This window comes from Panthera pardus, unplaced genomic scaffold (genome assembly GCF_024362965.1).
Source record: "Panthera pardus isolate Hobbes unplaced genomic scaffold, ASM2436296v1 HiC_scaffold_11, whole genome shotgun sequence".
Lineage (NCBI taxonomy): Eukaryota > Metazoa > Chordata > Mammalia > Carnivora > Felidae > Panthera > Panthera pardus.
Genome location: NW_026526666.1, coordinates 97,944,670 through 97,956,115, shown reverse-complemented (window position 1 = coordinate 97,956,115; position 11,446 = coordinate 97,944,670). Strand labels below are relative to the sequence as shown.

The 11,446-nt window shown below is 51.4% G+C and overlaps 1 long non-coding RNA gene across 1 annotated transcript; it reads left to right on the top strand.

Moving 5' to 3' along the window:
- The first annotated feature begins 263 nt into the window (after positions 1–263).
- LOC109274365 (uncharacterized) lies at positions 264–7,294 on the top strand. Its single transcript, XR_002083563.2, has 3 exons — positions 264–326; positions 702–794; positions 6,938–7,294. It is a non-coding gene; the product is annotated as an uncharacterized LOC109274365 (long non-coding RNA).
- Positions 7,295–11,446: the final 4,152 nt, after the last annotated feature.

Genomic DNA, 11,446 nt, shown 5'->3' with positions numbered 1-11,446 from the left:
CATCCCAGGCTAGCAGGCCAGAGGGGTCGTCCCGCTTGCCTGAGGTCACACAGCAAACTACCCAGCCAGAGCACATCAGGGCCTCGGGAAGCCCTCAAGAGTTGGGCAACCCGCTGAGCCACCCAGGTGCCCCAAGAGCCAGCCACTCTTCCGAAAGGAGCCGGAGACCAGCAACGTTCCTAAATGCTGTCCCCTCCACAGTCAGTGCCCAGTGCCAGGCAGATGGCCACGCTCGCCAGGAGGAGAAGGGAGGCTGTTACTCAGCCAGAAGTGGTGCCAAGCCTTGAAATGACCAGAGGGACTGATGATAACCCTGCACTTCCCATGTAAATAACGCAGTTGCTACAAACACCTATCAAAAGGGGCAGGTGGACCAAAGCAAGCCGGGTGACAAATAGTACTTGACCTGTGACCTCAGTGCCGGGGACACAGCAGGGCTTGCGGAGGCCAGCCTAACCCTAACCCTGGAGAATCTTTTGGGGGGTTGCCCTTGTATTGTCAGATGCCGTGGAAAATTCAAAACCTTCTGTAAAAATCTGATTTTTCAATCTTGGCCAAAAATTTTAAGATCTTTCCTGACTGCTGAGTTTCTAACAAGACGTGTATGTGGGCAGTGTCCAGCCATGGGGAGGACCGGTGAGCGGTGGGGGGAAGCATTTGTTGTGAGCTTATGCTTTTTTTTTGTTTGTTTGTTTACAAAGCACAGTGTCTTGTATAATTGTCACCCCGACCCTGTGAGCAGGCTGGGCAGGCCCACCGTGTCCATTTGACAGATTGGGAAAACCAAGGCCCGGGTGAGTGAAACACTTTGCAAGCGTCACACAGCAGTGGGACAGCACGGATTTAAACTCGGATCTCTCTGATTCCAAAGGGGTGCTCTTCCTGCTTGGATAGGTCAAGGCTGTGTGGTGAGGGGAGGGGTGGGGCCGCCTGCGGGAGAGGGAGCCACAGTCTGCACTTCTGCACCGGGCGAGCTGACCCTACCCTGTTACCTGAACTCCGGGCTCCCAGCTCTCAGCACCTGAGAAAAGCTCAGGGTGAAGCTAAGGAGGTGCTGATGAGGCCGGTGACTCAAAGAGTTTTGTCGTTCGGAAGGCGGCCCCACCCTCCTTGGCCTGGCTGGTGGAATGCAGAAAAGAAGGGTCAGGTGACGGACAGGGCGTCAGTGATGGACAGATTGACAGATGTCAATCCCAGGAGCTCCAGGCTGAGACCCGCCCCACCTCCGAGGCCACCTCCCCATCTGTAGGCTTCCTGTTTTACCCCCCACCTTGGCCGCTCACCCCCCAAAGCGTCCTCACATCACCAGGGCTTGCCTGCCTCTTGGGGCTCCAAAGCCCTGAGGTCCCCCGTGGGGGCGTTCCTGGTGCCCTAAAGGAGACCCAAGCGAAGCCACAGGCGGCTCCAGGCTCTGGACACCCCGGGCACAAACGCACTGTGGAAACACCTGTTTGGCGGCTAGCCCTGCCCCTGCTGCCCCCCACCCTTCGCTCACAAACATATGGCCGAGCATCCACCAGTTTGTCAGTGGCCTTTCCGAGAAAACGAAACCAAAATCCCCCACCCACAGGACTCGGTTCTGTTGGGTTTCTTAAAGCCCTGGCCTCTGATATGTTTTAACATCACATATAGACAGTATGATGCTTGTCTTGCCAGGCTTTTTCTAGAAAAGCCGCTATTGTCGAAGTAAAATTTTCCCTCCAGCCCTATTTTTTTTTTTAATTTGTTTAGTGTTTTCTTATTTATTCTTGAGAGAGAGAGAGACAGACAGAGCACAAGCGGGGGAGGGGCAGAGAGAGAGGGAGACACAGAATCCGAAGCAGGTTCCGGGCTCTGAGCTGTCAGCACAGAGCCCGACAGGGGACTCGAACTCACGAACCGTGAGACCATGACCTGAGCCGAAGTCGGACATGTAATCGACTGAGCCACCCAGGCGCCCCCCTCCAGCCCTGTTGTAAAAGAAGCAAGAATTATCGGAAAATCAGGATGATGCCTATATTACTGTGATTATAAATGCACTTGAGAAAGCAGTCTCTGGGACTCTTTTTGTCCCACCCCTCAGTTCTGTCTTACCAGGATCCCAATTCTATCCTTACTCAGGGAACAGTGTAGAGTAAGAAACAGCTGCATGCGGGGGTCTGACCACTGACAGGCCACCGACCCCAGGCCTGTGAATGGGGAGGTAACCAACCCCCACTGACCACCTATTACAATCTGGTGCTCTTACATGCTGACCCGTTTAATCCTGACGCTAACCTGAGCATTAGGCATTATTGCTCCATTTTACTGATGAGTAAAACTGAGGTTCAGAGAAATGAAGCAACTTGCCCAAGGTCACACAGCCCTCTAACAGGCAGAGCTGGGATTTGAACGGAGGTCTGAGTTACTGCAAGTTCTATGCCCTTTCCAATGCACCAAGCATGACTCTCAGGGGAGACAGAATGAGGTTGGCTTTGACCCCTGTGCAGCTGATCCCAGGCCAGAAGGGGGACAGGACCTCCTGCACTGCCTAGGAACACCCACGCAAAGACAAAGATCTCCTATAAGAGTTCCCTTGCCTCACCTGCTCGCCTGAGGTAAGGGGTGGGGAAGAGCCCAGCCTGGCCTCTGGCTGAGCCACAGCGCGGGTCTTCCCCACCTGACCCATCCACCCCTTCCCAGATTCCGGATAGAGCTGGCGGTGTCACTGAAGGGAAAAGAGAGCCTTCAGCGCCACCTGCTGGAGATACAATAGCAGCGTCTGCTGTTTCCCCAGAGCAAGTGCTTCGTGGCCGCGGGAGGTGGGGAGGGGGGTGGGACATGATGGAGGGCAGGGAGGGGGCCATGCTCCCTCTCAGGGGATTAACTCCTGTACTTGACCTTATAAACAGGTGTGGGTATTCCTCCTGCCATAAACTTAGCAGTTGTCTTCGGGAAGCTCACAGTAATTCTGTTATGGACATTCCTGCCCGTGTCTTTCGGTGCTTATACACACACATACACACACACACACACACACACACACACACACAGAGTGTTTGGCTACGCACCTATGAGTAGAAATACTGGATCATGGGGTATGTGCCCGTTCGGCTTCAGCAGCCACTTCCGTATAGTTTTTCAAAATGATTTTACCAACTGACTCTCTCCCGGCAGTATATGTCGCTCCACATTCTCATCAATACTTGGTATTGTCGGCTTTTCAACATTGTATCCATTCTGGTAAGTGCATAACGATATTTCACTGTCGTTTTAATTTGCAATGGCAAATAATGCTGAGCACTTTTCATATGCTTACTGGCCATTTGAATATGCTCTTCAGTGAAGGGCCTATACAAATTTTTCCCGGTCTTCTAGTACACTGTCTGTCATTTTCTTATCGATTGGTAAGAGTTCTTTATATATTCTGGATAGAAATCCATTGTCCCAGATACATATTGCAAATATCTTTTTCCACCTGGTGACCTTACCTTTTTCACTCTCTTCACGGAGTCTTACCAGAGCTTCGTTTTAAAATTTTTTTTTTTTTAACATTTATTTATTTTTGAGACAGAGAGAGACAGAGCATGAACAGGGGAGGGGCAGAGAGAGAGGGAGACACAGAATCTGAAACAGGCTCCAGGCTCTGAGCTGTCAGCACAGAGCCGGACGCGGGGCTCGAACTCACCGACCGTGAGATCGTGACCTGAGCCGAAGTCGGACGCTCAACCGACCAAGCCACCCAGGCGCCCCAAGCTTCGTTTTAATATAGTCCAGTTGATTAGTCTTTTCCTTCATGGAAAAGTGTTTTTAGACTTTAGGAAATCTCTCAAGGTCATGAAATGCTCTCCTAGTTTACCTTTTAGAACGTGGATTGGTCTACCCTTCACATTTAGGAACCGGTCTGCGTGTGTGATATAAGAAGGGTGTCTCCATTTTGAAACTCGGTTGCTAGAGCACCATGTTTTGAAATAAATTTTTTTTCAACGTTTTTTTTTTTTATTTATTTTTTTGGGGACAGAGCGAGACAGAGCATGAACGGGGGAGGGGCAGAGAGAGAGGGAGACACAGAATCGGAAACAGGCTCCAGGCTCCGAGCCATCAGCCCAGAGCCTGACGCGGGGCTCGAACTCACGGACCGCGAGATCGTGACCTGGCTGAAGTCGGACGCTCAACCGACTGCGCCACCCAGGCGCCCCGAAATAAATTTTTAATGTGTATTTGTTTATTTTGAGAGAGAGAGAGAGAGCGTGAGTGAGGGAAGGGCAGAGAGAGAGAGGGAGAGAGAATCCCAAGCAGGCATCGCTCTGTCGGTGCAGACGCCAACACTGGGCTCGATCTCACGAACCGTGAGGTCATGACCCGAGCCAAAACCAAGAGTCGGACGCGTACGTGACTGAGTCACCCAGGCGCTCAGATACAGCACGCTTTCTTAATGAATACATTAGCTGTCTAATGTGGGTGTGGTTGTTTTACATCACGTGACTGTATACACGTGGCTCTATTTCTGGACTACTTTGTTCCATTTGTCTCTGTCTGCCCTTGCACCAATACCACACTGTTTCAATTCCTGGAAGTTATTCTAAGCTTGAGCGCACATAGCTTTGTTTTAGCCAACACCGTATGTCCTTACCAACATTCAGAGAAGTGTTTGTGATTCTAGCTATTCCGGAGGGTATAAAGGAGCATTTCATTGTGGTTTTAATTTCTATCTTCCTAATAAGAAATGATGTTGAGTACCTCTTATGTGCTTACTGGGCCTTCCTACGTCTTTGGGGGGCAGGGGGGAAGCGTCCATTCAGATCTTCTGCCCAGTTTTTACTAGGTTCTGTTTTTACTAGCGGATTTGTAGGATTTCCTTATATACTCTGCATACAAGTCCTTTGCTAGATGAATGGATGGGGAATGTTATCTCCTAGTCTGTGGCTTGCTTTTTCACTCCCACTGCCTTAATGAGCAGAAATGTTTACTGTTAGTGGAATACAAATTATCTACTTATTTTTATACGCGACGCTTTTTGCCGTTCGCTCTAAGTAAATTTCACCTACCCCTCGGTCGTGAAGATATTCTCCTATGTTTTCTTCCAGAAGCTTTATGATCGTAGCTTTTATGTTTAGGTTTATGACCCATCTTAATCCCTACTTTGGGGTTAATTTGTTCCTCTTCTTCCAGCTTCATAAAATGGAAACTTAGGATTTTTATTTTTAAATCTTTCACTTGAAGCTACAGAGCTCCCTTCTAAGGACATTAGCCGCTTCCCACAATTTTTTATGTGTTTGTTTTATTATCACTGAGTTCAAAATAGCTCCTAATTTCCCTTTTGATTTCTCCTTGGGCCATGGATTAATTTGGAAGGGTGTTGTTTAACGATCAACTATTTAAGGCTTCCCTAGATAACTTACGGTTTTTGATTTCTCTTTTAGTTCTCTTGTGGTCAGACAACACGCCCTGAAAGATTTTAGTGTTCTCTAATTGATTCTGTCACACTGTGCCTCATTGCATCTTTTTCTTTTTTTATTTAAAAAACTTTTCTTAAATGTTTATTCATTATTTTTGAGAGAGAGAGACAGAGCATGAGCAGGGGAGGGGCAGAGAGAGAGGAAGACACAGAATTTGAAGCAGGTTCCAGGCTCTGAGCTGTCAACACAGAGCCCGACGCGGGGCTCAAACTCACAGACTGTGAGACCATGACCTGAGCCAAAGTCGGATGCTCAACCGACTGAGCCACCCGGTGGCTTTCCATAAGGAAAAGGCTAGTGTCCATGAGGCTAGTGTCCTTCCATAAGGACAATAAGGAATGTCCTTATTCATCTCCGGCAATATTCCTGGTCTTAACATCTACATCGTTTGATATTAATACAACTGTACAAGACTTGTAAGGTCTACTAATGCATAATTTTCCGTCCTTGTAGCTTCAACCTCTTTGTGTCTTTATAGTTCGAGTGTATTTCTTTTGTGGCATCATATGGTTGAGTCTTACTATTGGATACCCTCTGGCCTTTAATTGGAAGATTTTATTCATTTATATTTAATGTAATGTAATTACTTATACCTTTGGGTTTAAGTCCATCACCTTGTTACGTGTTTTCTATTTATCCTCTCTTCTTTGTTGTTCTTTTCCTGAATTCTTTGGGGCTAATCGAATAATTTGATATTCCTTATTAGTTTTTTAGCTATACCTTTTTATATTGCTCTAAGGATTATGCTATGCATTATTAACTTCCCAGAGTGTACCTAGAATCAATATTTTACCACTTCAAGTAAAAGGTAAATACTTTAAAAGAGCATAATTCCATTTAAACCCCTTCTTTGTGCCATTAATATTGTATATTTCACTTCTGGGTTATAAACTCCCAAATACAAATTATTACTTTTGTTTCAAACAGTTGACGTTTAATAAAAATTTTTAAAAGCATCTCCTCTAGCATGACAAGCTGAGGGTCTCTCCAGAGGGCAGGCAGCAGGGTGGGCGTCTGGATGGAAGAACAGAATCACACATGGCAGGGCTGGGCAGGAGGAAAGGAAGCAGTCTGGATGGTCCCGCTGCTACGCCCCTGCTCAAAATGTGGTCCGTGGGCCAGCATGATAGAAATGCAACATCCCAGCCCAACCCGGGAATTACCCGGTCAGCATGTGCACATCCGCCAGAGGCTCCCCCCCCTCCCCTCGCCCCCTGGCCCAGTGGTCTTCATGCACATGAAAGTTGGAGACGCCCTGCAGTGGAATCATACCTGGGCTGTTTGTAACACTCACTTGGCACAAGGGAGCAAGAGAGCAAACTCAAATGAGCGTATTCGTACCTGAGGTCAGGATTCCTGGGGCACGTGCAAATAAAGTAATCACGGAATTGACCTGAAGTGGACAGCGACCCACAGACCATCAAGCCCAACCCCTTCATTTTACACATCGGGAGACTTTACCGGCACATTTTTCTTGCCCACCATCGATTTTGATAACCGTGCTTTCCTCTCCCTTCCAGGATACCCACCCCTCCACGCCCACCTCTGTCTCTACGGTTAGGGTGGTGCTACCCACTCCAACACCTTCCTTCCAGAGAGGACGTGTGATCCAGGTTAGGCCGCAGACATGGAACTTTTGCTGGGACTCTGGGGGAAGAGAGAGGGAAGAGGCACCCTCTTTCCACGAGGATGACGTGGGATCAAAAGCTCTCGGGAAGCCATTCTCTGCCCTCCTGGCATGAGCCACATATACCGGAAGGCCTCACAATGGAAGCTTGTCCGACAGATGGAAGTGCAACATCCTAAGGACAGCACGAGCCCCTGGATCCAGCCATACCTGAACCTGCTTAACGCTTTTCAGTAGCATGAGCCAATACAACCCCTTTGGTGCTTTAGCCAGATTGAGCTGAGTTTCTGTTACTATTTGGTAAAATCACGGTGCCCACCCCCTCCTCCCCATGGCCCAGGGTTAGCGTAGGCTTTGTAATGACATGTCCCTCCCCATCTAATGTCAAAAGGGGCTTCCCCCCTTCCCCACTCTCTGCCCCTTTCTTGGGGACAGTTGGGCTAAAAGCAACTTCTCAGAGAAGTATCTGTCTGCTTCCTGAGAGAAGGGACAAAGGGGAAGAGGAGCGGGAGGTCGGGGCCGAGCCTCTCGGAGCTTTTCCAACGAGGAAGCCACAAAAGGAGGGGAGGGCTCTGGGATAAGACTGACCCAGAGGATAGAGACCTTGGACCTCTGCCAAGGGTGCCCCATCTCGGGGTGCAGAACAAGGCCTGGGATGTCAGCTGCAGCCACGGCTCCTAAGTTCCTTCCCCGTGTGGGGCACACGCTCGGTTCCCGAGATCCAAGATGAAAAAGACATGACCTCTGTCGCCCTCTCTGGGGAGACGGAACGCAGCAGGACAATCCCACGAACGCCAGGAAGCAGGTGCTCCGTGCTGACCATGGGTCATGAAAAAGAACCCCTCGGTTGGAGTGCCAAGAATGGCTTCCTGGAGGAGGAGGCAGGTGAGCCGGGCCTCAGGGGAAGAGGAGAGAGGCAAGGGCTGGACATCCTGGGAAGGGAGAGCAGAAGGGAACAGACAGGCCCCGGGAGCAGCAGGCTGGTCTGGAGAGGAGCAGAGAGTGCCACACGGGAGCAGGTGGTGAGGAGCGGTAGGTGAACCACAAGGCTGGGCTTTGCTGGGTGTGCACGCAGAAGCCCTGGAGGGTCACGTGGGTTCGGGAGGGATTTTTCTGGCAACTGTGGCAGTGCGGATGAGAGCAGGTAGAGCGGGTGAGAAGGCCAATGGGGGCTGCCTGCTTGTGTTTGAGGCCTGTCTCTCCAGGCGGGGGTGACAGGGCCACGAAGCTGGGTGGGGAGTTTGAGAGCAAGTTGGGTGGGGGAGGACAGAGCAGAGGTCCTCAGGGTGAAAGTGGGCAGATGAAGTCAGAGAAAGCTTCCCAGGAACCACAGTCACACCTGCCATATACTGAGGGCCGACTATATGTGAGGGACTCTGCTGGGCGCTTTGGATGACTTTTCTCCTGTAATCCCGACATGAGACCTGTGAAACAGGCGTTTGTATCCCAGAGGAGAGAAGACTGAGACTCCGAGAAGGGAACTAAGCCGCCCAAGGGCACACGGCACAGGGCAAAGTGATTTATTCTGCTGCGAAAATCTAAGGGCTGAAATCTAAGGGCTGCGGCAAGCAGGCTGGGACGAGAAGGACAGCCCCGGGGTGGCAGGGCAGGTGGGGAGCCTCGGGAAGGGGGGACAGGAGCTGCACCATAGGAGCAGAGACCTGGCACGGGGCTGCCTTAGGTCCAAGCAAAGGGCTGCAGGGCTCAGAGCACCCCGGGGGGTGTCCCTTGTGCTGTCCGGAAGGCCGCCTGCCCACGTTCCCCACCTGTGCCCCAGGCCTTCGCGCCCCCTCCCCGCCCCCACCCCGCCCCCACCCCGAGTGGTGCTCATCCCAGATTGCAATTCTCTGCTATTCCCTAATCAACCCATTTTGCCGGTAAAATCACCGGGAGCTTTATCTGTGACATAACAGGTGACACAGGTTCCAGGGGTTAGAACCTGGAGATGGTGAGCATCATTACTGAGCCTCCCACACCCCCTCCGCTGCTCACGCTAGACCTGAAATCAGGGCACAGGGATGGGAAGGTGTAACCGAGAGCGCCAACCGCCTGCCTTGACCTGTTTGCCCTGCTTGATCTGGGCACTATGCTGGACTCACACATACAGCAGAGAAAAGGCATGAACTAGAACTGAATCTACAGAGAGCAGCACGAATCGATCTTGAAAACCTGATGTTGCATGAAAAAGGCAAGTTGCAGAAGGATTAAAATATAAGCATTGCTTTAAGTTTATTTATTTCGGGGAAGGGAGGGGCAGAGAGAGAGAGGGAGATACAGAATCGGAAGCAGCTCCAGGCTCCGAGCTGTCAGCGCAGAGCCCGACGAAGGGCTTGAACTCACGAACCCTGAGATCATGACCTGAGCTGAAGTCAGACGCCCAACCAACTGAGCCACCCAGTCTCCCCAAAAGTGTTTTTTTTTTAAATTATTGTTGTGATAGGGGCGCTCACTCAGTTGAGCATCGGAGACTTTGGTTCAGGTCATGATCTCCTGGTTCGTGAGTTCGAGCCCCGCGTCGGGCTCTGTGCTGACAGCTCGGAGCCTGGCGCCTGCTTCCGATTCTGTGTCTCCCTCTCTCTACCCCTCCCCCTGCTCATGCTCTGTCTCTCTCCCCAAAAGTAAAAGAAACAGAGAGCAATTGCTGGGTCATAAGATCATCCTGTATTTAACTTTTTGAGGAACCACCAGGTTTTCTCACATCACCTTTCACATTCCCCCCAACAGTGTGCAGGGTTCCAGCTTCTCCACATCCTTACCCACCCTCATTGTTCTCCTTTATTATTATTATTATTATCGCCATCCTCGTAGGCGCGAGGTGAATTAAGTTGGTTTTAATAAGGTGATTTCTGACAGAGTCTCTTTTTTTTTTTTTTTTCTGAGAGTAAAGGTTCTCCTCCCTTTGTTGTGTTCGATTCTTGTATTCCACAAGAGGAAAGGGAGATGGGGTCTGGGGCGTTTTCTGGCTCCTACCTCCCCTCCCTCTTTCGTGTTGGGAAATAAGGAAGCCCGCGGTATCTGCTGGCAGGCAGGGGAGACAGGCAGGGGTGAGGCTGGGAGCCCAAGCAGAGGGTCAGCCTTGGTGGGGAGTGGGCAGAAGAAGGGGCAGGGACGGGCAGGCTGGTAGATCCGGAGGAGGGAAGGCGGGGGCTTCTGCTGGCTCAGCGACATCCCCGGCGGCGTGGTCAGGGTCAGAGTGAGAGAGAAGGCGACCTTGGAGGCGGCACAGGGAGAACGTTTAAGAGGCACTGCAACACCTGCTTCCGCCTCACCCCCTCCCAGCGGTCCCTACGGAGCCCCCCCCCCCTGCACCCGGCCCCCTCCCTCCCTCACCATCACCCTCCCTGCAGCTGGGAGCTTCCTGCACCCCCACTCCTTAGAAACGCCTCTGTCCAGGGGCGCCTGGGTGGTTCAGTCGGTTAAGCGTCCGACTCTGGATTTCGGCTCGGGTCATGTTCTCGCGGTTTGTGAGTTCAAGCCCCACATCGGGCTCTGCGCTGACCGTGCAGAAACTGCTTGGAATTCGCTCTCTCCTCTCTCTCTCTGCCCCTACCACGCTTGCTTTCTCTCTCTCTCTCAAAATAAATAAACTTTAAAAAAAAAAGGAAAGAAAGAAATTCCTCTGCCCAAGGCCACCGACCTCCCCACCATGACACCTACTTTGCAGTCCCTGCCTTACTTGACCTCTGGTGGACGCTTACCATAGCTGCCCTCGACTTCTGTGCAGCCCCAGCTCCTGGTTTTCCTGTGGCTTCCTGGGGACATCCTAATCCCCTTCACACGTTCCTGCAGCATCCACCCCTCCTTTATGCCACCACCCCCCCAAGGACCCACCTAGACTTCTTCCCTCTCCTCACCTTCCTCTTTCCCAGGCCTTCCTCCCTCCACACCCACAGGCCGGCCACCTGGAAGTCTTCTCTGGCTTTAATGCTCAGCTCCCTAATTCACCTGCCCCAGACTCCTTGTCTCTACAGTCGCCACATTAGCCAGAATGGTTGTCCCACAGTGGTTCTCTGCCTCACCTGCATCAGAGTCACCTGGGGGACTTGTGCAATCCTGGCCTGCAGGGCCCCACCCCCAGGGTTTGAGATCCAGTAGGTGTAGCGAGGGACCCAAGAGTTTGGGTCTCTGGCAGGTACCCAGGTGATACTGACATGCCGGTCTGGGGACCACGTGGAAGGAACTACTGCCTTAAATCACTCATCTGATCGCGTTGGTCTCTTGTAAAACTCCTGGGTGCCTCGCCATTGCCCCCAAGGTAAATGCCAGCTCCTATCTTGGCACCGAAGGCCATCTGGTCACTCACCCTCTCTGCACTGCCGAGAACACCCTCACCGCCCTAGGCGTGCCTAGATGTCAGCGAACATTCTGTTATCAGTGGTTACCACTCACACTTAGCCTCCCC